Source organism: Heptranchias perlo, chromosome 17 (assembly GCF_035084215.1).
Source record: "Heptranchias perlo isolate sHepPer1 chromosome 17, sHepPer1.hap1, whole genome shotgun sequence".
NCBI classification, from domain to species: Eukaryota; Metazoa; Chordata; class Chondrichthyes; order Hexanchiformes; family Hexanchidae; genus Heptranchias; species Heptranchias perlo.
In genome coordinates, this window is record NC_090341.1 from 5,396,216 (window position 1) to 5,423,678 (window position 27,463).

The following is a 27,463-nucleotide window of genomic DNA, read 5'->3' on the forward strand; positions in this document are numbered from 1 at the left end:
TTCTGACTCGGAAAGTGCTACCAATCGAGCCAAGCTGACGCACATGTTAGGTTAGTGCCACGTTGTATCACGTAGATATGGAATTCAGGAGAACCTTCTTTACCTAGAGTTTGATGAGAATGTGGAACTCGTTACCACTTGGAGCGGTTAAGGTGAATAGCATAGATGCATTTAAGTGTAAGCTAAATAAGTACATGAGGGAGAAAGGAATAGGGTGAGATGAAGTAAGGTAGGAGGAGGCTCATGTGAAGCATAGACATGTTGGGCTGAATGGCCTTTCTGTGCTGTAACATTCTATGTAAAGATGCTGTTACCTTTTTATAAAACAGACGAGAGAGAGAGAGAGACAGAAAAGAAGATTTACAGATCCTCAAACTTATTGCAGTCTGAAATTGTTTTTTTAAAAAGCATGTCAAAGGAAATCCATAAAAATCATATTTGCAAGCCTGTGAGTGAAACAAGTGTATGCATTGTTTCGAGATGATGACAGCTGTTGCATTATTGCCTCCTTCAAATATTAAGGCCAAAATCACTTTACGGATCAGTTGGTAAATTTGCCACAGTGTGACACTGAGCCATATGGATACCAGGAAAGTCCCAGGTTTGACCCATGATCTTTGGCTGAGTTGGCTGATCCTATCAAGGATAGTGGTTGAGGTATTGCAATTAGTTCCAACACCTGTGGCCAGAAAAAAAGAACCTGCGTCTCACAGGATGGCCCATGACGGAATTGCTTTGAAACCCAGTCATTGTTGCTATGTAGAGATCTACAAACAGGATTGAGATGAATGCCAGTTAGTTTGCTTTTTAGTGGTGTTAGTTGAGGGAAGAATGTTGGCTAGGACACCGGGAGAACTCCCTGTTTTTCGAAAAGTAATATGGGATTATTTACTGTCCACCTGAATTGGGCCTCAGTCTATTGTCTCCTCTGAACCATAGCCCGTCCGACAATGCAGTGCCGCCTCAGTGCTGCACTGGACTGTGAGTGCAGATTATGTGCTGAAGTGGGACTTGAACCTATAGCCTCTGACTCCGAAGCGTGTGTGACTTCAGAAGGATTCTACACTTGGAGGGCAGAAGTCTTGTTGCACCGTTGAGCCTCAGAAATACAAGCTGCTTAGAATCACAGAGCGCATGCATGTCTGAACTATCCAGAATGTTTGTTGGGTTATTCCATGGCACCATTTAAATAGAATCATAGAAATATCAGCAAGGATGGAGGCCAATTTCCCATCATGCCTATGCAAGAATTTCAACTGGAGCTATCAATTCTAATCCCATTTCAATGCCCTTTCCCATATGTTTTTCATATTCTTCCTTTCCAAGTACTTATCCAGTTCCCCTTTAGTTGATGTTACAGTTTTTGCTTCAATGGTCACTAGTGGTAAAGCATTCCATATTGTAATAAACCCTCTGTGGAAAGAAAAATTCTTCTAACTTCCCCCTACATTCTTCCAATGATAATCCTTAGCCTCTCTCCAGTCAATGGAGACAATCTTTAACTATTTACAAACTAACATCTTATACAAATTTGACATAGAAACATAGAATGTTACATAATTTCTTTGCTTTTATATTGAGTGCCCCTATGTATACAACCCGGAATCCCATTTGCCTTTTTAATGGCCATTTCTGCTTGCATTCTGGCATTGTGTTGCTGTGATGAGGATCTCTTGGGTTAATATCATGAATGGGACCGTGTGTCCTGCGTCTGTTTGAAAAGTGTGAACGTGCACATTTTTGCAGTAATTATAATTATACCACAGATGTGGTTTGAGAAGTGAAAGCTTCTCTCTTTCATTGCTTCCCACTCCAATGCTGAGTTGAGCTAACTCAGCAGAGACTGAAAATCAAACCTGGGACCTCTCTGACCTGTATTGCTGCATGTGAACTCAACGGGAAGACCCATTTCTAACATTTATTAGGGCTACTACAAATAATCATCTATCAGTACAGAGCTATTTTATTTCTGCTTGGACTGATTGACTGTATTTCAGGTGAGACCAAAAATAAAATGCAATCCTATGGAACTTGAAGAGGAATCATGCTGGCTGGCAGAGACTGCTTGGTACAATAGTAACTACTTGCATTTCTGTAGTGAATGACATTTCACAGAACACATTACAGAAAGGTGCATACTGTTCAGGAGAGTTGGAGCAAAGGCACGTCAAAGAGAATGGAGGCTGTTGAAGACGAGGGGGGAACGAGGTGGTAAGGTGAGGGAGTTCCAAAGGATGGGGAGCATTGTGACTGAAAGAATGCTACTTGGTACAAGCTCCGAGGCAGTTTATGAATTCAGATTGGAGCAGATCAGGTCTATTTGGATTCAGATGCCCCCTTGCTTGTCTCATGTAAATGCAGCTAAGGCTGTTACATAGAATGTACAGCATAGAAACAGGCCGTTCGGTCCAACTATTCTGTGCCGGTGTTATGCTTCACACGAGCCTCCTCCCAGCTGAGTTCATCTAACCCTGTCAGCATATCCTTCTATTCCTTTCTCCCTCATGTACTTACCTGGCTTCCTCTTAAAAGCATCTATGTTAATCGCCTCAACTACTCCATGTGGTAGCAAGTTCCACATTCTAACCATTCTCTGGGTAAAGAAGTTTCTCCTGAATTCCTTCATTGGATTTATTAGTGAATATCTTATTTTTATGACCCCCTAGTTTTGGACTCTCCCACACGTGGAAACATCTTCTCTATGTCTACACTATCGAACCCCTTCATAATTTTAAAGACCTCTATCAAGTCACCCCTCAGCCTTCTCTTTTCTAGCGAAAAGCGCCCCAGCCTGTTGCACTGGGTAAACCCGTAGAAACTGCAATGAGTGCACAATCACACCATTAAGAAATCAAACTTGGATTCTAAAATCCCTAAAAATAGTTTTTCAAATTTGGGTTCCCCTTCTCTCTACATTCCCCCACAGTGGAGGAGCTCTTGACTTGCTCCTCCTTGCTAGCCCTGGAGTTACAGTTGCACAAGTGGGTCTAGACACTTAGCAGCAGGAGGCATTGGATAGCAATCAGTTGTGGGAACGCTCGCTGACTTTTTAAATTTAAAAAAAAATGCTGGAAATGCACAGCAGATCCATCTGCACTTGTAAAGAGTTAAGACAGGTACATGTTTTGGTGTGGACCCTTCAGAGTTCTCAGGAAGGGTCCACGCTCGAAACATTAACCTGTGTTTTTTTTTCTTTTTGCAAACGCAGACTGATCTGCCGCTTATTTTCTGCTTTTGTTTCAGATTTGCTGCATTTGTAGTTTTTTTTTCCTTTTATTCCCCATCTCCCAACCCCAGCCGAGGGGCACTAATTGTTAAAGCCAACCACAAGCCCAGCAGGGATCAGCTAATTCAACACAGACCAAGGATCCAGCCTGCGACCCTTCTAATCTGCGGGACTCTGTTCCACATCATGTAATGCATTTACCAACTGAGCCAGTGGGACACACTTTATTCCATATTTGTTTAACTCGTTTAGGCCTTCATCAATATAAATGTGATGTGGAGATGCCGGTGATGGACTGGGGTTGACAAATGTAAACAATCTTACAACACCAGGTTATAGTCCAACAATTTTATTTGAAAATCACAAGCTTTCGGAGGCTTCCTCCTTCGTCAGGTGACATTCACCTGACGAAGGAGGAAGCCTCCGAAAGCTTGTGATTTTCAAATAAAATTGTTGGACTATAACCTGGTGTTGTAAGATTGTTTACAATATAAATGTGAATAATCATGGATAGAAAATCAAGTGCTGACTCCCATTGCCGCCTTAAGGATTTTGGTTGACATTCAGTGACGGATCCTTAGTTTGTACTGAAGCTGCAATTACCTCATCAATCCAAAATATAACTTCACTGAAATCTACTGTAATAAGTTGGTGCTTGCGAGGGGAAAAGACATTTATTCTGCTTGGTCGTGGAGTTATTAGCATCTAAAGTCTGCAAAATTGACTGGACTCAGAAGAGACTTTCTAATAATTGCAAGGGGGAAAAAAGCCAATTTAGCAGAGTTTAGATCTTATCTCTAACAGTACAGAATAAAAATATGATTTTATTTTATGATTTTTCAGGATTAACTTCTTATGGTGAGTGCTATTGAATTTTATGTATTGCAGTTTCGATTTTTGTAGGGGAATTGCAGCTTTAAATATAATTCCTATAGATGTGGAGTGATAAGAAAATACATTTGTGTTCTGTGGAGTGTCAGAAACACTCACTATTCAAGGGCTAGACCAGTCAGTGATCTCCAAAGACAGGCTTGTTACACAGCTCAAAACCCTTAAAGTTCAACTACCAGGAAGATCTAGGTTCAGTTCCCAGTCTCATCTGAGTCAGCTGAACTCACCTGGGACAAGGGTAGGGACAGTGCAATTGACTGCCCTTGGGTTAGAGGGGAAGATCAGCCAGGGTTTCCACTCCCAGTCTCAATCCAGCAACTCTTGCTGGATAGCTCATGTGTGGATGTGGGGAGAAGACAGGATAAGATAGTGTTGTGATGGCCTCCGGTTGAATAACCTGCTGTCACTCACTGTCAAGTCTCAGAGGGCGTGCGGATGACTTTGGAACATTTGTTCAGCCACATCGCTTTCAATGACATGGACTTGATCAGAATATTTAACAGTAACACTTTTTGGTGATAACCAGGAAGCTACTATTTTTGCATATTCCTTGGGGATTAGGGTTAGGATATTAACTGGTTAAGTGCCTGGTTTAATGGTCCCTAAAGATTTGTTGAAAGCTGATGGAGTATTACCTAAAATGGCTACTGAAATAGTTACACTGGTGGAGTAATAGATTTTCATCAGCCAAAGTCATGTCTTTGTTGAACCCCCAGTAATATCTTAAAATTGCTTTATTTTGTGCAATTAATCTCTCACTTCTAAACTACAACCTCCTTCTGACGAGATCTTCCTTGACTTTATTTTATTGATCTGCTACTTTGGTCAGTGCTCCTCCAAGCTTTCCTCCTGATCCCCAAATACACTATCCTATACACTCTTCCTCCTCTCTGCTGTGTTGGAGCCAAGACTCAGGATGGACATGTACCCCGAGGATTCCATCCCTTCCTCCTTTAGTCTACAGGTTTTTAAAACGTAAGCTTGGCATTGCCTAACCATTACTTCATCTTGCTCATATTCTCTCCCACCCTGTTCAACCTTGGTGGTGTCCTGCACTCTGGATATTGACCTCTCACCTAGGTTTCTCAGTTTAAAAAAAAAATCAGCCCCAGTTTATTTTTCATTTTGTGTATTAGCAAAGATTGGGTTCACTACATTGTGACACGCTTGGGGAGGTGTAAGCAGAACCATTCGCTGTTCTGGTATTTGATCCTGTCAATGATTCGAGGTGCTGATGAATTTGTCAAACAACAACAACTTGCATTTATATAGCACGTTTAATGTAGTGAAACGTCCCAAGGCGCTTCACAGGAAGGTTATCAAACAAATTTGACACCGAGCCACATGAAATATTAGGACTGGTGACCAAAAGCTTGGTCAAAGAGGTAGGTTTTAAGGAGCGTCTTAAAGGAGGAGAGAGAGATGGAGCAGTTTAGGGAGGGAATTCCAGAGTTTAGGGCCGAAGCAGCTGAAGGCACGGCCGCCAATGGTGGAGCGAGAGGCCAGATTTGAAGGAGCACTGAGATCTCGAGGGTTGTAGGGCAGGAGGAGGTTGCAGAGATGGGAGGGGTGAGGCCATGGAGGAATTTGAAAACGAGGATGAGAATTTTAAACACTCAAGGGACACACTCCATTAGATAGTAGATCTCTATCTCTCATGCCCTTTCCATTGAAGTATTTTTTTATTCATTCATGGGATGTGGGCGTCGCTGGCAAGGTCAGCATTTATTGTCCATCCCTAATTGCCCTTGAGAAGGTGGTGGTGAGCCGCCGCCTAGAACAGCTGCAGTCCGTGTGTTGAAGGTACTTCCACAGTGCTGTTAGGTAGGGAGTTCCAGGATTTTGACCCAGTGACGATGAAGGAATGGCAATATATTTCCAAGTCAGGATGGTGTGTGACTTGGAGGGGAATCTGGAGGTGGTGTTGTTCCCATGTGCCTGCTGCCCTTGTTCTTCTAGGTGGTAGAGGTCGCGGGTTTGGGAGTGCTGTCGAAGAAGTCTTGCAGATGGCAGACACTGCAACCATGGTGCGCCGGTGGAGGAGGGAGTGATTGCAGTTATAACTGAGTATTGCAGTTATTTGAGAGTTACACGGGGAAGAAAGTCCTTTTTTGTTTTGATTTGTGCTAATTTACATTAGTCAAAACCATATTCTTCCACCCTCCTCAATTTTTATAAATAATTTTCTTCCCTATAGTTGTCCTCCCCATGCCACGCAACATTGCATGACGACAAGGGTGGGCAAGTAAATTGGGTCGAGAGGCAAGGATGTAGAGAAGACCTGCAGATTGGGATCTCGCCATGTACCTTTTGACAAGGGAAGTTGTTCCTTGTGGTTAACGGGACAAAGGTTTAAAAATTGGAAACATTTGGGAAAGAAGACGAGTCAGGTGAAACTCTTTAACTGGAGGGTAACATTTGAACATAACATAAGAAATTCCAGAGTAAGAAGGTCCATTCAACCCATCAAGTGCACTCCATCAAGAGTCCATGTCTGATTACTCTAACATGGACTCTTCCCCCACCCCCCACACACCTGTTGACACTCTACTTTAGGGAGCTCTAATTTCCTTTCCCAATCACCCTTGAAAAACTGAAGCAGTGTTGTTAAATACCTCTAAAGCTCGCAATCTTATTTCTCAACCGATATCACTCCAGCTCCTTTTTAAAGTGCCACTTGACGCCAAATCATCTACCACCTTTTGCTGTTTATTCCAATCCCGCTGTCCCATGGTGGGGAGGAGGAGCTTTTGTTCTCTCTAACCTTGCTGGAGGCTTGTAAATTTTGTTGTTGTGGCCTCTATGCTCATTTTCCAGGATAAATAGCTTGCTTCCACCTCATCTACACCTTTCATTATTTTAAAGACTAACATGTCTCCCCTCAGTCATAGGGTTGTGGAATAAATTATCAGGAAAGGCCATTCATGCAGACAGTATAAATGGCTTCAAGAAGCAATTCAACATGTTTCTGGAGAGAGCAAAGATTGAGGGATGTGGTGGAAGATGAATAGTAGGGGTTGAGATCTATTAGAATGGAATGGGCTGGTTGAGTCAAATGGTGTTTTATTATTCCTAAACACTTGTGCTCCACTCTGTCCCCTCTCCTTCAATTTCAGTTGGTTCTCCCTCCCCAATATCAGTTCTATATTGCAGCATTGGAACTCTCTTTTAAAAAAAAACATTGTTAAAATGGGGAAAAAAAAGCTTTTTGATTTATATTCAAGTTTTAAAAACATATTTCTACTTATTGAATTACAAATTAAGATGAATGTTAGAAAAAAGACACTTTCCAATCAAAAATCCAATATGTTTACAGATGCATTGTTTGCTCATTTTCTTTCTTTTAAATTGCAATTACCAAATCCGTTCGGGTTTATAAGCATCAATTTGTAATTTAATGCATGATTTAATAACCATTTCTATCTTCTCAAAATCAAAACGAATCTGTATTGATGCTTGTTTGAACCAGTTATCTAAATGAAGTGTTTCTAATAAATGAATATTTGAGTGCTAGCAATATTGCACGTGTCCAGTTTTGCCTTTTTAAAGATGTAATCTCACAATGAGTATCCATTTAAAAAAAATAATTACAATCAACATGCTGTTGTTCCACTTGTAATCTTAAAAATATTTTTGTTGAACGGTGAATACTGCTGTAGCGGAGGGTATCAGGTTGAATGCATTGTCGAGTTTGACAGTGTTAGGGTACAGCTGTCAGCTCAATGTTCATCATCAACTGTGTCTGCTCAATTTTTTCACCTCCAATTTTCATCTTTCCTCTGGCTCACAGAATTACATAGAATTTACAGCACAGAAATAGGCCATTCAGTCCAACTGGTCTATGCTGGTGTTATGCTTCACACGAGCCTCCTCCCACCCTACTTAATCTAACCCTATCAGCATTTCCTTCTATTCCTTTCTCTCTCATGTGCTTATCTACCTTCCCCTTAAATGCATCTATGCTGTTCGTCTCGACTACTGCATATGGTAGCAAGTTCTACATTCTAACCACTCTCTGGGCAAAGAAGTTTCTCCTGAAATCCTTATTGGATTTATTAGTGACTATCTTATATTTATGGCTCCTAATTTTGGTCTCCCCCACAAGTGGGAACATTTTCTTCTACGTCTACTCTTTCAAACCCTTTCATAATCTTAAAGGCCTCTATCAGGTCACCCCCTCAGCCTTCTCTTTTCTAGAGAAAATAATAGAACAGTTTTACGGGTGTGACCGTTCTTCATATGAAACCTAGACAGGTAAATGTCAACAGCTTTTTTTGATATTGAGGGCTTGAGGGAAACACCAGTGTCAAGCTTGATCCTTTTCTCCCTTGATGTGTGCCCTTGCACATGTACGTGTTTTCCATTAGGAGTCACTTGATAGTGATCAGGAGCAGGAACCGTAGCTGATTTTTGTTGTTGGAACCTTGACTGATTATCCATCCCCCAGCCAGGGGCACTGAGACAAATTTTTGCGCCCCTACACTGCCCTAGTTGAGATCAGCTCAGTCAGCACAAATAGGCTTAGTGCCGTTCTATTAGGTTTGCGTTTTCAAAGTTGCGTCTTTGCTCCATGTTTTGTTTACATTTCCTTCGGTGAAAAAATCCATCATTCATGATCCAACCTGGGAACTTTTCATTCATGTTCTGGGCTTGTACAGAAGCCAGGGCATTGAGGTGTAATGAATTGCAGGGAAGGTTTACAGACTTGTGACACTTAACTAATTGTAATTTTTTGATTTAAAACAATTTGACTTTCACTGTACAGAGGTCTGAAATGTTACGGGTAGGTTTAATATTGTAATGCATCTTCAGCATTTATGTAGATCGGCAAAAAAAAGCATGAAACTGTCTCCGTTCCCATGGAAGACTGTTCCCTTCTTTGTTTTATAAGTTGAAGTCATTGGTAATTGCTGCGTAGTTAAACAGATAGATAGAGTAGATGGATGCGTAGATAAAGTCAAAAGCTTTAAGTGTGCCTCAGTTTTGCTGTGTTCTGATTGCCTTCGGCTCCCTCACTTACAGTAACCAGAGATGCTCCACTTGGCTTCAGTCCAACCATTGCTATCTTAGCTCCTAAAAAATGTCTTTGGTTGAAGCAGCAGGTGTAAAAAATACTATATTGAGAATTAATTGGGAGGCAGTAGGATATTCCAAAAATAGTTGTGGCTTACCAGAATTATTCTTGGGAGTATTTCACTTCTCCGCTGCTGAAACACAATCTAGTCACTGTGTAAATCGATGTTATGAGACAGCTGCTTGGGGACTGGGTAGAACAGTGGATTAACCCATTCTTCTTTCACCTCTATCATCTGAATTTGGCCCAGGCTGCGCTCTTTCTGGGGAGTCTTCCTCGGGGTACTTAAGCGTAGGGGTACAGTAGTGTAGTGGTTATGTCACTGGATTAGTAATCCAGAGACCTGGATCAATAATCCAGAGAACCCAAGTTGAAATCCCACCATGCCAGTTTGAGAATTTGAATTCAGTTCAAAAAGAAAAGTAATCTGGAAATAAACTGGTATTAATAAAAGTGCCTATGAAGCTGTTAGATTATCGTAAAAACCTATTGGCCCACTAATGTCCTTTAGGGACAGAAACCTGCTGTCCTTACCCGGTCTGGCCGATATGTGACTCCAGTCCCACACCGACTTGGTTGAAACTTCCCTTTGCAGTGGCCTAGAAAGCCACTCAGTTGTATCAAACTGCTTACCAGCGTTGTGGGAGCACCTTCCCCACACAGACTACAGTGGTTCAAGAAGGTGGCCCACCACCACCACCTCAGGGCAGTAAATGCCAGCTTTGCCAATGACGCCCACATCCTGAGAATTTTTCAAAAAAAGGTAATGGCACAAAAGAGCCCAGAGTGTGCCCACAAATTGGCACATTCAATCTGAGGAGTAATATAGATGGCTGGCATCAGAATTGGAAATTTCAGACTGCTGCAGTAAAAAGTGAGATTGGGGCAAAGTAAGGAAAGCTTCACTTGGCATCTGGCCCATTCTATACTTGACTGGCTCTGGCTCCCTGGTTCAAGGGACAAGGGACTCAATTGTACGATCTCCTTGCCCTAGTCACTGGCTCGTCTGATCATACCCTCTTATACCACCAAAGATACAAAAAGTGCAAGCGCCTCCTACAAAAGGCTGCTCTAGATCTTCACGGAAAGGGTAAGGACCTGCCAAGCAGAGTTGGGCATGGAGCTCTCATCATTTTTGCTGTTAAATGGAGTAGTCAATGTTGTTTTAAAAAGATCATCGAATATCATTTAGCAACCTGTTTATTTCTAATTTATAAGAGCAGATTTCTGGACTGTTTATTTCTCGCTTGACTACTTGTGATTTAAAAACAAAATAGACATTTTTTAGGGCAGGAAGGAAAAGCCAGTGGTTCTGGTTAGAAAAAAAAATCTCTTAAAGGAATAGACATCACTCGGGATGGGGTCCATCTATTTCCTTGACTTAACCTGGCAAGCAGAGAATAACTTAATTTGAAGAACAAGGAATACCGTACCAAAATCAATTCCCATTCCCCTCCCCAGCTCACCCTGCAGCTGAGATTGCTCTTGCATGCTTAGGTCTGCAAATTGGCGAGGGCATCAGTCTTGTGACGTGATCTCCTCCCTGTCACGGTACCAGGTGCTGCCTTCACAATATTGATGGTGCCCAGACTTTGAGAAATCACAAGCATGGAAGGGAAATATTGGTGTAAACAAGGTTAGCTCAAGTACAGAAAATGCAACAAACATCATTTTTGGCAAATAGATTCTTTTTAAAAGGATTTACTATTTAAAGCGCAGTAACATCTTTCGTGTTAACACCACTGGTTATTAAATTACTGCTTCTATCTAGTCGCTTATCCTTGATAGTTTTGATTATCCTTTGACTCTTCCCTTGCATTAATTATGCCAAATTAATTAGAATTAGTGTCTTCTGACAACTTTATTTTGATGAAAATACTTAATTAATTAAAACTGTGATTGACGGGACCTTTTTCTATCCCTTTCATTTTACTCTAATTAGGTTTTTTCATTCTATTTTTGAAACAATCTGTTCTTTCATTGTGTAGAATCATCATTTGGTAGTTTGGATAAAACTTTGAAACTATATTTCAGCCATTGTTCTGGCTTTAATTCTTCTTATCTTTCAAACCTTGTGCACGCACAAGCAAAGGGAAGATTAGAGTTCAAAGGGAGAGGAGCTGTGGTGTGCAGGGCCATAATTCAACACTGAATTACTGTGAGTAATTCATAACAATGTAGTGAAGGCTCATTGTTTATTATACGGATGTGTCAGCACATGCTAATCCATGGGGAGTTGTGATGATTTATTCAGTATTTTGGGTGGAGAGAGTATTTTGTGGATAAGCTTGTAAGGTACTCACTTTTTGTCGAGGTCTCTGATCTTGACCAATAACAAGTGCCACTCTCACTGACTTACTATAATGCAAATCTATCTGTTTATTTTTTGTGAAATATTGATTTTATTCTGTCTCTATTTCCCCATCATCCCCCTGGTACACACTCTCTCCTCTTTTTCTCTCTTCTCGATCACCTTCCTACTCTCTGCTATCTCTTCTGCTCTCCCTGCATTTCTCCCCCTCTTCCTCCTTCTCTCTCCTTTTGCTATCTCCTTCCCCTCGAGCTTACTCCTCCATTTAATTCGATCATAGCTGATTGGCGCCTCAACACTATTTACCTACTTTAGCAACATCATGGGAGATCCCCTACTGTATATTTAAATAAAAACTATAGGAGGATTATTAAGGAAAATAGCCCTAAATGCTTCCGGAGCTGTATGACCATTTCTCTCTTGCTGCTGCCAACCCCTTGAATTTCCATTGTTATGAAAACCATGTTAATTTTAGGACGATAGTCCCTGCCCATGGAACCATTTTGAAGTAAAATCTCAGTATATGTTGCATTGACCATCTGAGTCTGATAGAATTTAATACAGCAGTTTTGATGCAAGTTGGACTACATTACTTATTGTCAGTTTTGATTGCTTGGCAGCACTCTCATTTCTGCATCAGAAGATTGTGGGGTTACTGCCCCACAGCATAGCTTGAGCACATATAGGTTGATATTCCATTGTAGTACTGAGCGGGTGCTGCATTGTTGGAGGTACTGTCCTTCAGATGAGATGTTAAACCATGGCTGCACCTGCTTGTTCAGATGGATATTTAAGATCCTGGGGCATTATTTAAGTGCAGGTGGTTCTGCCAGTGATCACGGAATGTCCAACATTCCCTTCTCAAAGCAGTAACACTAAAAACAGATTAACTGGCCATTCCAGCTCATTGGTGTTCATGGGATCTTGCTGTGTTTAAAATGGCCTGTGTAACAACAGTCGCTGAACTGCAGAATCATCATATATGAAGAGTTTGAGATGTTTTTCAGTCATGCTAATAAAGTGCATTATAAATGCGTCACCGCCTTTCTTTTTACATGAACACCACAAGTTTTTCTACTTTTCAGTACGTAAGTACTCTAATAATTTTTTATTTTATCCTTGGCTGTATCTGTCAAAACAACCGTAAATCGTAAGGTAATTAACACAAACATCTTAGTTTGCAATCTCTGCCTGATATTTTCCATTTAGAGGCCATTACAAGACACCAATATTTCAGAATTATCCACCAATTTTTCCCATTTCCCATTCCCAGTGTTTTTAGCCGTTTACACATTTGAAGGTTATTAGTCAGCGTTGATTTTAGGTGTTCACATGAGGGATTGAGTAATTATATCTGTGCAGTCCTTCTTGTCAAACCATGTGAGTATCAAGCGACCCTATACCTTGACAGACTGGAGCCAGCATACTGGATTTAGAAATATTATCTATGCAATGCAGTACATTGTGCTGGTTTGGAGGAAATTTTAATATATTTATGATTTTTTTAAAGTAAAGTAAATTTCCGTGCCAGCATAAAAGCCCTCGAGTTGGGTGCTCCCCCGAGCTGGACTGCTCCAGTGACTTCACTGATGGGAAGTGTCCCTGTGTGGCTCCATAGGAAACATTGGGCAACTTAAGACTGGCTAAAGAATTACTCAACCCAGAGAAACCATGCTACTATGCAGATTTCCATGCCCGTTTACTGGAGCTCCTTGGCTCTTAGACTTGCCTGAAGACACACCCTTTGCTGTTTACTAACAGCTCCTTTGAGATGCTCTCCGTTGGTGCCATCACAGGACTGGTGTAGCAGGGAGAGAGACCTTGGTCCTTGGCCCAACCATCTTCAACTGCTTCATCAATGACCTTCCCTCCATCATAAGGTCAGAAATGGGGATGTTCGCTGATGATTGCACAGTGTTCAGTTCCATTCGCACCCCCTCAAATAATGAAGCAGTCCGAGCCCGCATGCAGCAAGACCTGGACAACATCCAGGCTTGGGCTCATAAGTGGCAAGTAAAATTCGTGCCAGGCAATGACCATCTCCAACAAGAGAGAGTCTAACCACCTTTCCCTTGACATTCAACGGCATTACCATCACCGAATCCCCCACCATCAACATCCTGGGGGTCACCATTGACCAGAAACTTAACTGGACCAACCACATAAATACTGTGGCTACAAGACCAGGTCAGAGGCTGGGTATTCTGTGGCGAATCACTCACCTCCTGACTCCCCAAAGCCTTTCCTCCGTCTACAAGGCACAAGTCAGGAGTGTGATGGAATACTCTCCACTTGCCTGGATGAGTGCAGCTCCAACAACACTCAATAAACTCGACACTATCCAGGACAAAGCAGCCCGCTTGATTGGCACCCCATCCACCACCCTAAACATTCACTCCCTTCACCACTGGCGCACAGTGGCTGCAGTGTGTACCATCCACAGGATGCACTGCAGCAACTTGCCGAGGCTTCTTCGACAGCACCTCCCAAACCCGCGACCTCCACCACCTCGAAGGACAAGAGCAGCAGATACATGGGAACAACACCACCTGCACATTCCCTCCAAGTCACACACCATTCTGACTTGGAAATATATCGCTGTTCCTTCATCGTCGCTGGGTCAAAATCCTGGAACTCCCTTCCTAACAGCACTGTGGGAGAACCTTCACCACACGGACTGCAGCAGTTCAAGAAGGCGGCTCACCACCACCTTCTCCAGGGCAATTAGAGATGGGCAATAAATGCCAGTCTCGCCAGTGAAGCCCACATCCCATGAATGAATAAAAGAAACTTCACGTCATTCGGCTGTAAATGGATTTTTAAGACACAAAAAAAAGCTGCAAGTGCTCTGTTCTATACAAGTACCATTTCAGCAATGCACATTATCGTAGTCAGATTTGTGAAAAGGCGCTAAAAAGACAGAAGATCAATTAATCATGCCCCCCAACGGATGGCGGAGTAGTGCAATACGAGTGGGAAAAATCCAGCAGGAAAATCAGGGAGATGGGAAAGGCCTGAAGTTGTTGAAATCGATGCTCAGACCATAGGATTGCAGAATGCCGAGGAAAATGAGGAGATACAGTCTATTCTTAACTCAAAATTGCTTAATTCAGTACTGTCTCTGAACCTGACTGGAGCAGAGGGAAAGTTTGGAGTGAGAGTAGGAGGGGAGGTGGGGTTGGGGGGGTGGTGGGGGTTGAAGTGGCAAATCTGAGGGCGGTTAGGATCACACTGACAAACAGGAACAGAGATGTTCAGCAAACCAGTCATCCAATCTGCCCTTGATCTCAATATAGAGGAAACTGCTCCATCCGCAGTGAATACGATATACTGGATTGGAGAGGTACATGACGTAAATCGCTGTCCTACAATCACATGAAACGAGGGTCTCCCTCAAAACTGTGATTTTTTTTTTTCAGATGCTGATTGACTTGCTTTGCAATTCCAGCATTTGTTTTTATTTCAGATATCTAGCATGCATTCTTTGTGTCCCCTCTCTAACATCATTAATTTGCCTGCAACATATAAATAAAATGCTGATTATAATTATTGTGGTACTGCTCAAAGTGGGGGTTTTCTGTGCTGGAGATCCCGTAGCAGTATCAGCATTACATTGAATATTGTGCCCTAAAAGTTTGAGTTCAAAATCCACATCAGAAGCTCCGATCGCTGTCTGCTTCCATTTAAGCTTGGCGGTACTCTTGAGTTAGACACTAGTGTTCACATTTAGGACTTGGGTTTGATTCTAGGTTAGATTGATGAAAGTCTCCTTTGCCTGATGGTTGCTAAAGGACCAAGTTAAAGTAGGCATTCTCAATCCAGTTTCTAGTGGGCATGGGCCTACAGTCACTACTTGGCACTCTCGCACAGCATGGCTGATGGGATTTTTTAAAAAAATGCTGGTTTTGGGAGGGTGTGCTTTGCTGAGCTTGGGGCTCATCCACATTGTGGGACGGCGAGAGGGAACTTCACTTGAAGTTCTAGCCAAATTGGACATGGGAGCGCTTGATGGGACAATGCGGAGGAAGATTTACGATGCATCTAAGCTGTTCTGAAACAGAGCTGGGAGTGTTTGACTGGACAGAAGGAGCTTTACTCTTTACCTGAACGTTGTTGTACCTGACACAGGAACAGAGGAACTGTTCCTCCATTCTATTAGATCATGGCTGATCTGTATCTTAACTCCATCTATCCGCCTTGAATCCGTAACCCCTAATACCCTTGCCTATCAAAATTCTAGCAATCTCTGTTTTGAAATTTTCAATTGACCCCCAGCCTCAACAACATATTGGGGGAGAGAGTTCCAGATTTCCACACCCCTTTGTGTGAAGAAGTGCTTCCTGACATCGCCCCTGAACGGCCTAGCTCTAATTTTAAGGTTATGCCCCTTGTTCTAGACTCCCCCTGCCAGAGCAAATAGTTTCTCTCTATCTGATCTAAGAGTGCTTCATGAGACAGTGTAGAGAGAGCTTGACTCTGCATCTACCCTGTGCTGTACTCCGGACCTGGGAGTGATCTATGCAGACACTGGTTGTCAAATTGGAAAGGGCTTTATGATTTAGCAATATGAACACAAAATTCATTATTTTAAAAAAAGTTGTTTTTAAAAAAAAGACGGTAACAATACTCCTGTTTCTGTTTCTCACTTAATACAGAAGCCCATCTGTGATGTGGAAAGCTTGTGAGATTTGTCCTCTAATGGTCAGAGGGATGAATAGTATCATGTTTTGTGCAGCATAGCTTTTGTATGTTCTTTGGCTGACGCTGCATTACCGGGCAAGAAAATTACTGAAATGAAGAATTTTAAATGAAAATGCGATCATAGGGATGTAATTACAGAAGTTTGTAGGAAGGTGCTTTAAAATTTTCTGAAGTTTTCAGCATATGAAAATTCAGGAATAATAGCTATGCGCAGGGTTGGTTGTGTGAACAAGGTCAGATGAACCCGGATTTCAGTATCGAACACAGCAAAAGTCCCTCTGTGATTACCCAAAATCTTCAAAACCTTATTGTATCAAGAAGGTCGAATGCAGACTTCAATGACAAAAGTAATTAGGTCCCTCTGTGATATACTCCAAGTCCCCAAAGCACACTCCAAGGCTACAGAAAGGTTTTTACAACCAGTGCAGCAAGGATGTGCCTCGCTGTGAAAACGGTATACTTCAATAAAAGGTGAAAAGAGATGTCATTAAAATAAGATTCTTTTGCTTTTTTAGGCAGATTGGCTATGGATGTAATTTGCCTAATTTTATGTTCCCTGTTCCCACCCCCGTCCCCTTAAGGTGCAGCCTCACGCTTGGGGCAGGGTCCCATGGGCAGCAACTGTCCACCTCTACTTCTCCCAAAGACCATGCTTCACGTGTCAGCCTACATGGAGAGCATTGGCAAGTTATTCTACTGTGCTCTGCTGCCTGTATCCTAACTCGCACCAAGTCCTGTTCACCCATTACCCTTGTGCTCACTGACCCACGTTTTGGCTCCCAGTCTGGAAACAGCTCCATTTTTAAATTCTTATCCTTGTTTTCAAATCCCTCCATGGCCTTGCCCCTCCCGATCTCTGTAACCTTCTCCAGCTCTACAACCCTCTGAGATCTCTGCACTCCTCCAATTCTGGCCTCTTGCGCATCACCTATTTTCATCACTCTGTGCCTTCAGCTGCCTAGGTCCTAAGCTCTGGAATTCCCTCCCTAAACCTCTCTGCCTCTCTATCTCTCTCACCTCCTTTAAAAGGCTCCTTAAAACTTACCTCTTTGGTCACCTATCCTAATATCAACTTACGTGGCTCGGTGTCAAATTTTGTGATAATGCTCCTGTGAAGTGGCTTGGGACGCTTTACTATGTTAAAGGCGCTATATAAATGTAAGTTGTTGCGGGAGAGGGCCAGCATGGTCCTGCCTTCCTCCGACATGCAAGTACGCATGTACTTTCCAGGAGTAGTCACTGTGTATCAATCAGGTGCATTAACCTCATCTGATTTTTTTTTTGTTTTCCTCCCTTGCCCAGTGTCACTCAGGCCAGTTGTAGCTGCCCTGCTGTCACTCCAGCTGAGATCGACCAACTCCACGCAGACAGGAGATTGAACTTGAGACTTTCTGATCCATATGGTTTAGTTCCACACTGGGGAGTGAATTTACCAACTAAACCATTGGAATGTGTAAATAGTTGTTTATCTTCATTCACAGTGTGAGTGTCACTGTGCATGTGGCAATTCCAATTTTTCTGCTGCTTCATGCTCCCATTGTTCTTAATGGAGAGAGTGTTCTGTGTGAATTATAAAAAGGCTTTGCCGTCTCTTTAAATTCATTAATCAGACGGGATTTGCACTTCATTTACTACACCCCAAATTGTATTTAAGTTTCAGAAGAATACCGTACGCGACTAATGTACATTTGATTCAGAATTATTTATTTCTGAGCATCTCTCATTTCATGCCTCACCGAACTGAATGTGATATTAGTGTAAAATTTTAGCGCAAGCTGCCTCATCATCAGTAGAAATTCACCCAATGAAGCATGAAGCTGTAAAACTTTATGTGAAATGAATGGCAACATGACTGGCGTGCAAATGAAGATAAACTCCTGTATCTGAAAAAATATAGGTGTATAGTAGCTGTGAAACTCTTAAAGTTTCCTTTATCATTAGCCAATCCTATTGTAGTGTCAGCCATGGCTCAGTGGTAGCATTCTCATCTCTTGAGTTAGAAGGTTGTAGATTCAAGCCCCACTCCAGAGACTTAAGAACATAATCTAGGCTGGCACTTTAGTGCAGTACTGAGGGAGTGCTGTACTGTCGGAGGTGCCGCTTTACGGTTGAGACGTTAAACCGAGGACCCGTCTGCCCCCTCAGGTGGATGTAAAAGATCCTACGGCACATTTCGAAGAAGAGCAGGGGAGTTCTCCTCTGTGTCCTGGCCAACATTTATCTCTCGATCAACACAACGAAAAACAGATAATCTGGTCTTGTATCTCATTGCTATTTGTGGGAGCTTGCTGTGTGCAGATTGGCTGCCATGTTTTCTTCATTACAACAGTGACCGTGTACTTCAAAAGTACTTCATTGGCTATAAAGCGCTTTGGGGCGTTCTGAGGGCGTGAAAGGCACTATATAAATTCAAGTCCTTCTTTCTTTTTTTTAACCAAAATAAGGTAAACTTTAGGTCAGGAGTGTTTTTTATCTTCCTGGGCTGGTTAGGTGCTTACGTTGGAGCCTTGGGAGCCACATGTAAAGTTTAAATCAACGTTCCCGCGAACTTGCATATATCCCAAACTGTGGATACTAAAAGATTTAGGTGTTCTCATTTAGGATTTGCCTACAACACTAAGAACAGCCCTCTCCAAACCCCCAGCCTCGTGAGATTCAAACAGGGCAAGCCAGCAAGTATGAAAGATAAGCAGAAGTAGAATGGAGTTCCTGGGCCAGATTGTCAGGGCTTGACAGCCAAAATGGCTCACAGGCCACGGTTTGGACTCCTCAGCCTTAGACTACAAAGACAATTAGATGCAGGGCAAGGACAATTAGGGATGGGCAATAAATGCCAGCCTCGCCAGCGACGCCCACATCCCATGAACGAATTTTAAAAAAAATTATTCTCAACAGGGCTCTGATGGATCCACAGCAAGCTCCCCCAGTTGCCACGTAGCTAAAAGCTGCACCTGTCGTAACACTAAGCCACAAAGATCACAGGATACTTAAGGAGGAGGAAGATCATTCGGCCCATCTTAATTCATTCATCCATCCAGAAAGACCCTACAGTCTCCCCATTGCTGCATCTAATTGTTTCTTAAATGATTCTGGGGTTTTGCCTCCATTACTTCACTTAGAAGTCCATTCCAGGGGTTAATCAGTCTATGCATGAAGAACTATCTGATATCAGGCCTAAAGTTGCTGTTTATTAGTTTGAACCTGTGTACTTTTGTCCTGAAAAGCCTAAGTCTTTCCACTCTTTCATGGTACATGAGGCTGGAGATGACTCTTCTCCGCATTGCCTTTGGCACTTGAATATCTCCTTTGTTTCTCAGCAACCAGAACTGGACGCAGTACTCAAGAACCAGAAAGAAGGCCCCGGGTTCGATCTTGGGCCTGTGTTGAGTTAACTAATCTCTGCCAGGGCGGCAGTTGGCGAGCTGTATTTGCCCTCAGGGCCTCTGGTTCAGTTGTGATTATCCCCGTGGTTAAATAGCCTGCTATCATCCTCTTATATTTAGAATACCCAACTGGCCAAGACATTGGAGGGCAACTGGCACCAACGGAACAGGATTCCAAAGAAACAACCCTGCAGATATTAATACAGTATTACGAAACCTCTGTATAATCATCAAAATAATTGGGTCCTTATGGTCAGGTCTTCATTTATGGTAGTCGCATTTGGGACTGTCAAACCCTGAAATCTGACTTAATCCAGCATGCTTGCCTCTGTAAATTGTTTGCGTTGTGTGTCTGGAAACCCAGAACTCTTTCACCCCTGCCCCCTGATTTCGGGCGTTGATCCTCCATTTCTATGAACTATTGGTGGACTCCCAACCGAACTCTTACTCCATCCAGTGGGCCCTCACTGACCTAATCAATTTCCCATTACTTTGTTTCAACTGTTCCCTTCTCTAAAAACAGTTTACAAACGCATTTGTTTTCACTTGTGCAGGTTATGTTTTCATACAATACCTGATGTTAAAGCATGTTCATTGTGCACACCTGTATTTCTAAAATAAAAACAGCATTAACGGGGCCAACTCCCATTGAGTCCACTCATGCAGTTGATTTCTGAGTGTAGATTATGGTCCCGCATTTCAGCCCATTGTACATTGTTTAGCTTCTACACTCTACACTGGGCTCCGAGACATGTTTTATCTGCAACACAGATGCGATGTCCTTTAGGACAGCCTGATCTTGGAAAAGGTGAAAACAATTATGTGACTGGTAATGTGCATTATTAATGACCCTCAGTCTGGTCTGCTGGATTATTAGTCTTGAGACTGTTCTGGGCCCATGCTTCAGTTGTACTGCACATTTTGCATCAATACAAAGTAGTTTCGGCTTCGCTTTGACACAAATTCTGTAGCGTAATTAGACTGTGAAGTCACCCAAATCAAACTTAGGCAAAAGATACGAGCCAGGTCTCGGGGCTAGTCTGACGTGGCTTCAGCTGCATATCTGCAATGATATAACTGCAACCAGTGTGAAGAAAGGTTGACTCCTGGGAACTTTTTAAATTTGATGTGTAACTGTCATTTCCCTGTTAATGTTAAGAAACAGCTGGAATTGAGATGTCAAGTCAGCAGTTCAATGCTCCCTGATCAGGCAGCGATGCACAGCAAGCAGTGTAACTTGGATCACCAGTCCTAAACCTATGCAACGTGCCATTAATTACAGGTGTTCTCTTAGATGATGTCAATTTTAACATTTGCAAAAATATTTTCAAGATCAGATACACTCCAGTACCGTTAAAAAAAAATTTATTCACATTTTGCATATACACACGAGCATACGAAAATGATGGACAGGAAAAGATCTACTGGTCCGTCCGGTCTGTCCCATATAGTTGCATCACAATACACTATACTCCCTCGCCACCCAGAGCCATGTAATCTCCTGGGAGAGGCAAAAAGCCAGATAAAAATCTAGGCCAATTAAGGGGGGAAAGAACTGGAAAATTCCTCTCCGACCCCCCTTAGGCAATCAAAACTAGTCCAAGAGGTCACATTGGCCCTGGTTTACTTTACAGGATACCTACCTCTTATACAAGGTAATCTTCACTCCAGCCAGAAACCCATCCAGTTCTCACGTGAAAGAATACAATGAATCAGCATCCACCACACAAGCCGGCAGCCTGTTCCACAGGTCCACTATTCTCTGGGAAAAGAAGAACTGCCTAACATCCAACCTGGTTCTGCCTTTACATAACTTATAAGTGTGTCCCATGGTCCTCCTGAACCTATTCAGTTGAAATAATTGGCTTACATAAACACATTCTAATCCCTTCATTATTTTATAAACCTTGATCAAATCAGCCCTAAGTCTGTGCTGCTCTAATGTATACAGACCCAGCTCACTGAGCCCATCTGGGTAACTATGGTGTTTTAAACTGGGAATTAATCTTATAGCCCTCCTCTACACCCTTTCCAAAGACTCAATATCACCCACCATATGAGGAGATCAAAACTGGGCACAGTTTTCTAACTGAAGCCTAACCAAGGTCATGTGCAAGGACAAAATGGTATGCTTTGTTTTGTAGTGAATTGTCTTGTGAATACACCTTAGAACCCTGTTCGCTTTAGCTATAGCTACATGGCATTGGCCATGAACCATTTTTTAAGTTTCTTGAAATACTAAATTGCATCTTGCTTCATGATTGACTAAAAAAGATTAAAATGAAAACTTAAATCAGACTTCTCTGTCGTAAAGGTTTTAGTGTGTCTGTGTGTATTGGGTTATTGTGTGCATGGATGTTACAATATCCCTCTTGGGCAATGTTGACGTGCGGTCAGGGAAGAGCTGGAGAGAAAGACAAGGGGAATAACAGAGGGGCATTGTTATTTGCAGCACTCAGCGAACATCCTAGAGGGCAGGCTTCACTCATTGTATACCAATTCTGAGCTACATAAATGATCTTGCGTATCCCTCCTTATCCTACGCTTTCAAGTACAATCTAATTCCTAGACAATAAAGATGTTGCCACTCTAGAGGCTTAAATAGGTGCGTGGATAAAATTCAGAGAAAAACAAGAGAAAGGGATAAACTGGGTGTGGGGGGGAAGGGAAGAGAAGAGAAGGACAGGTACTGTAATAGAAGGGCTTTTACAGTACTTGGGCCAAGCTGCTGTTTAAATGTCAGTGATTTGATTACGGTTTTGCTCAGGGGAATAAGCTTGAATAAAATGAGGTTTTAGGTAAAACGGTAAAAAGAAGTGGAATTCCGGAGAGCGTGAATCTCTTCAGCCCTTAGAGACCTGCTGCAGAATATTTTAACCTAAATGAATTGCTCGGAATACAGCGATGAACTGTACTGTTTGCCTATATTCATCTTCCAAAGTAATTTTCAGGATTAGAAATTTGCATAAAATCACATCTGCTAAGGTTATTTGGTAGAATTTTTATTTTGTTTTGTTAGCTGCAATGGGAATTGAGCAGTCGGAGATTCTAACTCCTTTTGCATGCACAGGTCTGGTTCTATTTCACCATTTGCCTTGTCAAAGCCACTTTTTGGTGGGGGGCAGGGAGGTGGTTGGAATTAAGAACAATAAGATTTTTGATTGTACTTGTATTTCCTGTGTCCAAAATATTTGCATTTTTGAACCTCTCGATGTGATCACAATCTTGAGAATTTATGGTTCTTTGAAGGTTACAATTTATGCTAAGTTATTGGACTCTTCTTTGCAATTTCAATCGGAAAAGTTTAATTGAACAAAGAAATAAGAATCATTCTTTCATGCTCAAGTCCCAAGCTGAAGCATTAAACAGGTGTTCAAAACGCAGTACGTCTAATTGAGCGTCACATTCGGTAGATTAAACACTTGGCATCACCTACCCAGTACTTCCTGACAACTCATATTCTCTCCTTTTTAACCTTGCTGGTTCCCTGTGTGAGCTTTGCACATTCACCTAGGTTTCTCAATTTTATCTAAGACAAAATTCCTTTTTTCATTACTCATGTTCTGTGTTTCATGTACATCTAGGACAGATGAAAAAAAAATCTCTGCACTTTTTTCATCTTTGAACAAGTAACTTAATTATTTATGGATTTTGCACATCAACCTAAAATGTTAACAAAATTAAAAACTTCAATAAATCCATAGTTACTAAAAAGAAAGAGAAGCTTAATGGGTGTGGTGGTGGGGAGAGGGGGGAAAAGAGCCTAGCAAGAGAAGGGTGTGAAGGTGCATCGAGTCTTTGAAGCTTACGTACTATATTTTCCCTTCCCTCAATTGACATTCAATCACAGAAGAGACATGGATGAGGAACGTTATTCAGTCCACCCACCCAGAACCTACAGTCTCCCAATGACACAGCTCAATTTCTTGAGTGATTCAAGGGAACTTTGACTCTCCCACTTTATCGGAAGTCGATTCTACTGTTGGATAAGGAGAGAATATGGGTTATGTCAGGAATAAGTGCACACTCTTCAGTATTAAGAATTTCCGGATGTCCGTCCCAAATTGGTCTTTCCTCTGTTTGAACCCAGACTCCCTAGTCCTACCCCAAATTAAAAGCAAAATACTGTGAATGCTGGAAATCTGAAATAAAAACAGGAAATGCTGGAGAAGCTCAGCAAGTCAGGCAGCATCTGTGGGGAAAGAGTAAGAGAACCAGACCTTTGTATATGCAAAAGGAGTTAGAATCTCCGACTACCCAATTCCCATTGCAGCTAATAAAACAAAATAAAAATTCTACCAAATAACCTTAGCAGATGTGATTTTATGCAAATTTCTAATCCTGAAAATTACTCTGGAAACTCTCTTTCTCCACAGATGCTGCCTGACTAGCTGAGCTTCTCCAGCATTTTTTGTCCTAATCCCTTGTCCTACTGCCGCTTTGTAGCTTGCAGTAGTGCTCTGGATTTACCTTTTCTATACCTGTTACTACCTTACTAGTACATCTCCCGTGGTGTTGCTCACAGAGGATATGTCTTTTTGTAAGAACGTGGCATTATAGCATTTAACATACAGTGCATTATTCTACTGAATGAAGTGCTTCTGTATGTGTAATGTGACATGTACCTCTAAGGCCACAAGGTCCAATTGTTGCAATTGGGCACATCCTGAGGTCAATTTAAAACCCAATCGTTTCTCTGTATTTTGGCAGCCGTGGGAAATTACTTTTTTTTAACACTTTATTTAAAAGATTGTTTTCTACCTGTAATGAGCTGTGACAGATTCAAGCTTTTTATATAAATAATAATAGGTCACCTCTCATTCCTCTCCTTTCAAAGCTGGAAAACCAAAGTTTCCCCTGCCCACAACAACAGCAACTTGCATTTATATAGCACCTTTAGGAGCCATTAGGACTGGTGACCAAAAGCTTGGTCAAAGAAGTAGGTTTTAAGCAGCGTCTAAAAGGAGGAGAGAGAGGCGGAGAGGTTTGGGGAGGGAATTCCAGAGCTTAGGGCCTAGTTGGCTGAAGGCACAGTCTTCAATGATGGGGCGAAGGAAGTGGGGAATGCACAAGAGGCCAGAGTTGAAGGAACACAGTGTTCTCTGAGGGCTGTAGTGCTGGAGGAGGTTACTCCTCATTGCTTAGCCATCTGGTGTTAGGAATCAGTGTTAAGATTTAAATACAAAAAAGCTTTGCCAGGCAAACAGATGGATGAATTATAATCATGAGTATCCTCTTCGCTATCTAAGGTTTTACGTACGCCTTCATTATAAAGGTGACTGGACTTAATTCTAACGGTTACAAACTATACGTTTACATCTAGTGATGATGCACAAATGTTTGGCTTTTGAGCGCCATGTTTGACAGAATAGGCGTGTGGTTGGAGTTTTAGCATGCACAGTTTAACCTTGGTGAAGAATCATGGCCCAGAAATTCCTGGAAAGTTTCGGCTAACCAACGGCATAAGAGTGGCTTTGCGTTGTTTATTTTTTCCAAGGAAATTCAGCCGAACTGATAAATGTTAGATTTACACTGAAACACCGCTACTCGCAAATTTCCTCAACCGTTTGCGCTGCATCTGAGATACATCTGCCAAACCCTCTGTCACTCATTTACATCCGCCCCCATGCACCCAGACCAGCACACGTGAATTTCCTGGATATACAGGAATAATGTGTTGGTGTAAATTTAGATGCAACACAGCCTGATAGCAACGTAACTGAGATTTCTGGAGTTTGATAGCAGTTTTCTTCACAATTTTATTCTTGAATTTTTCTTACTGAGACCTGCACTATCCTCAACTAAAGTGCTGCACCAATATTTTTTGGACCCCTACCCTCCTCCAACACGTTCAGAAGAACTAAGCAGCTGGAATGGCCTTCCCAATGGGCATACATACCCCTGTTTTGCATTATAGTGGCAGAGGAAGAGGAGTGGTAGAGGCAAGAGGCACTGAGAGTGAGGTGACGTGGCACAAGACAGCAACCCACTCACTACTACCCCTATTGCTGCCGGTGCATTTGTGCTTGTTTTATCCCTGTTTTTATGTTCCGACATAGGCAAATAAGCACCACAGGAAATTTCGGCATAAGTTCTGTTGGCAAGATCGACAAACAAACCGGCCTAAATTTTGCCGTAATTTGAGCCGATGGAACTCCTCCCTTCCCTCAGCCTTCCCTACCTCCGACAATCTACAGGTTTTTAAAACCCAAGCTTGGCCTCATCTAACCAGTACTTGATTTATCTTATTTTCTCATACTTCTTTCAAACTTGGTTGTATCCTGCCCCATGGCCTTGGGCCCTCATTTAGCTGTCTGTTCAAAAAAAAAACTGCAAAAAGTTAGAGCGTACATTAGAGACAATTGCTGCAAATTAAGATACTCAACCATGTTATACGGGTACAGTTTTACCCCAAAGATTTTTTTGTTGGGGGTGCAGGATAGAATTACAATAGAAGGCACTTGGAAAGTTAAGATCTTATTGAAGAAATCTTTCAACAAAATGTTGAAGTTGAGTTTATCTTTTTCTCACAATCTTCTGATGTAGGTACTTAGGATAAATCTTGATACTTTTTTCTTAATCATTTTACATTACCAGCCCAATCAAATAGCTTGTTTACATTTCAAGTATATTTGATTATTTCACCATTAAGTGTTTTGGATTATTCAGGCAATAAATTATATGTTGTTGTCATGCTGGTTCTACTGTCAACAAAAAACAGCCAGACTAGCGAGAACAGTTAGTGTAGCGACACGGGGGAGAGAGAAGTCAGTAAGAGGTGGGATTGAATGGCCCATCTGCATCACTTAAATCTTCACGTTTTTCCTTCCCACTTTTTAAAATTTATTTGTGTGATTTTTCTCCCAGTTGTCCTGAAGATGCTGATTCTTGCTTGGGTGTGGTTCTATAACAGCTCTCCAATACCACAGCAAAGTGCCAAAACTGTGAGCCTAAACAATGACCATCATCAAGCTGTTCATCTGTGAGAAGCATTATGGCTGAGCCCAATTTTGTCCTTGCCTAATGTCCTAACTTTGAAGGAGTAATTTGATGGTAATGAAGAGCAGAAATCCTCACTGATTCCCCCCACCCCTTTCCCTAGCCTAGGCCATTTGTAGTACCTCCTATTGTTGACCTGGCTGAGATTAACTAACTCAATGAAGACTGGAGGTTGAACCTAGGGCTGTATGACTCGGTACCACAGGAGTCAACACCCTTACTCACCAAGCCATTGGGAGAGTTCAGTGCTTAATTAACCTGCCTAGAGTACTCTGAAGGGTCACTTAACTGACCCCAAGTCTGTTTGGTGGAGTTTGTTTAGAGGATGACAGTTTTTGTGAAGGGAATCACGTAACATTAGTTTATGGAGGTTACCTAATGAAACATTAGGTAGTGACAGGGGAGCAATTGAATATTTTTATTGCAAGTTTTTAGCAGATCTGGAACCATTCAGGCACAAGTCACACCTGAGCACTAAAATGGATCTTCATGTGATAATCACGTATCTTCTTGCTCATTATTGCTATCAGATTATAGGTACATGTACTTCATGATTTTAATATTTTTAAATTTACTTTCAGCTGATGTCTAGAATTGTTTTGACTTCACAACAGTGATACTGATGCAGAAGAACAAAATTGAATAAAACAGATTTTTGGGGTGGGGGGGTTGTTATAATTGTTCACAGTCAATCACAACTTTTACGTCTTGTACCCAAGGCCCCCCGATTTAAGCCTAAAGTACTGTGGAGCATTGGTAGCTATTACCATAGCAGATAATGGTTGTCACTGGAATTCAACGTTTTGCAGCCCAGTCTACCAGAAGCTGGTGTCTTTTTGCTTGTTCCATAGTTCAGTGCATAATTTGGCTTGGGGGAA

The 27,463-nt window shown here is 42.0% G+C and overlaps 1 protein-coding gene across 1 annotated transcript in view; it reads left to right on the plus strand.

The window, feature by feature from the left end:
* LOC137334007 (MICOS complex subunit mic25-a-like) overlaps positions 1–27,463 on the plus strand; it is a 268,324-nt gene that overhangs the window by 46,315 nt on the left and 194,546 nt on the right. The gene's annotated exons all lie outside the window — the stretch shown is intronic.